A 2525-nucleotide genomic window follows, 5' to 3' on the forward strand; every position below is an offset into this window, starting at 1 on the left:
CTGTTTGATTTATGACAAATTTCATATATATATATATATTTAATTTAGGTAAGCATTCACACCATTTCCTTATCTATAACAATCTGCTTAATTTAATTAAGCCTTATATCATTTAATTAAATAAACATTCACTTATAATTAACCTCACGCCCGAAGCTGTTTAGCTTAGGCAAACTTTATAACAAATATTCATTCCGTGTCATATACAACAAACTTCACATCTGTTTAATGTCTGTTTAATGTAAACATTTACTCTAATCTCTGTATCACATACAAAAAAAAAAACATCTCTAGTTAATTACAAAAATCGTTCATCTCTATAATGTATTCACAGTTGTGAAATGGATGATGTTTCTGTAAACTGGCGTCTATGAAACAAAATATACGATTAATACACAGGTTTTACAGTCGAGAAAATTGTTCTTATCAAAGATGAGACAAACTACGAACCACGAATCACGTTGCAAAATACTTTAACATACGGTGATCGTGTAGCAGAAAATAATTAAATAAGTAACCGTAACAGTAACCAATTATCTAATGAATTGTTGCCCTTCAGGTAAAAAAACTAAACCATCCCAAACATGAGCTGCAAACATCAAACACTAATTAGATTAAGTCAGTACACAGTAACTACTCATAACACACCATTTATCCAGTTCTAAAAGAACCCTACTACAGGGGTCGCCTTAATTAAAACAATCCAATCCACTAGCTTGACAAGAAAATTATACTTTATCGCTGACTGATGACCCGCCGGTTCTGAACTTTCAGTTGCTGTAGTGGCTATGAAAAACTGAGATTGGCTGCTATTGCCCACGTGACCTTGTGGTGATTAGGGCTGCCATCTTCCAGTCCAAACTGCAATATCTCTCTTTCTCTAGAATGCTTTTATTTTTATTTTTCATACAAACAGCTCCAGTGTTACTCGTATCATGCTGAGATACAAATTTATGTAAGATAAAAAGCCGACTTCATCTAAGGAGGTAATATAGAATTAATAAAGTTTCAAACTCATTCTTAATGAAATACGACATAGTTTTTTACTTCGTACCTCACCTCAATAAGGTTTGTATTCCTTTCCGAAGGAACTAAATAATCATAAAAACTACGTAACTACGAAAAGTCTCATTTCTTTATGGAATGACTACATAACAAGAAAAAACCTCTTATTTCTTTAGACCTATCATGGCCTGATAGTTGGGGCACTCGAGTCGTAAGCTGAAAGTCACACGTTCGAATCCCGTCCCCGAAAATGCTTGCCCTTTCAGCCATGGGAGCGTTATAATGTGATAGTCAATCACACTATTCATTGGTTATGAGTAGCCTAGTAGTTGGCAGTGGGTGGCGTGACTAGCTGCCTTCCCTCTAGTCTATCTTTTCTCAGTTAGGGACGGCTAGCGCAGATAGCCCTCGAGTAGCCCAATAGTTGGCAGTGGGTGGCGTGACTAGCTGCCTTCCCTCTAATCTATCTTTTCTCATTTAGGGACGACTAGTGCAGATAGCCCTCGAGTAGCCTAATAGTTGACAGTGGGTGGCGTGACTAGCTGCCTTCCCTCTAGTCTATCTTTTCTCAGTTAGGGACGGCTAGCGCAGATAGCCCTCGAGTAGCCCAATAGTTGGCAGTGGGTGGCGTGACTAGCTGCCTTCCCTCTAGTCTATCTTTTCTCATTTAGGGACGACTAGTGCAGATAGCCCTCGAGTAGCCTAGTAGTTGGCAGTGGATGGCGTGACTAGCTGCCTTCCCTCTAGTCTATCTTTTCTCATTTAGGGACGGCTAGCGCAAATAGCCCTCGAGTAGCCCAATAGTTGGTAGTGGGTGGCGTGACTAGCTGCCTTCCCTCTAGTCTATCTTTTCTCAGTTAGGGACGGCTAGCGCAGATAGCCCTCGAGTAGCCCAATAGTTGGCAGTGGGTGGCGTGACTAACTGCCTTCCCTCTAGTCTATCTTTTCTCGTTTAGGGACGGCTAGTGCAGATAGCCCTCGAGTAGATTTGCAACAACAACAACAGCACTTATTTATTGTTATTATATTTTGTGAAATAACTTCATAACCCCAAGAAGCCTTATTTCTTTATGAAATAAAAACTTAACCATATAACGTATTGTGAAGTAACTACGTAACCTCAGAAATCATTTGTTTCTTCATGAAGTAACTACATAACAAAAAAGTACCATGTTTCTTCATGAAGTAACTACGTAACAAAGTATCTTCTTCTTTATGGAGTAACTAAGTAACCACAAAGCAGTCTTCCTTTATTAAATAAATACTTAATTAAAAGATTCTTTCATTACTTTACGAAATAGCAACATAACCACGAGAAACCCCTTTAATAAGTAACCACTTAAAACATAAGGGCTTTTGTTCCTTTATGTTATAGCTATGTAACCACAAGAAACCTCTTTAGTAAATAACTACTTAAAACATAAGGGCTCCTGTTCCTTCATGTTATAGCTATTAATGGCTGGAGACGGCTTGAATGGGTAATGAAGAAAAACTTTAATATAAGTTGATGATGACAAAAC

Source organism: Limulus polyphemus, unplaced genomic scaffold, assembly GCF_000517525.1.
Source record: "Limulus polyphemus unplaced genomic scaffold, Limulus_polyphemus-2.1.2 Scaffold2725, whole genome shotgun sequence".
Taxonomy (NCBI): Eukaryota; Metazoa; Arthropoda; class Merostomata; order Xiphosura; family Limulidae; genus Limulus; species Limulus polyphemus.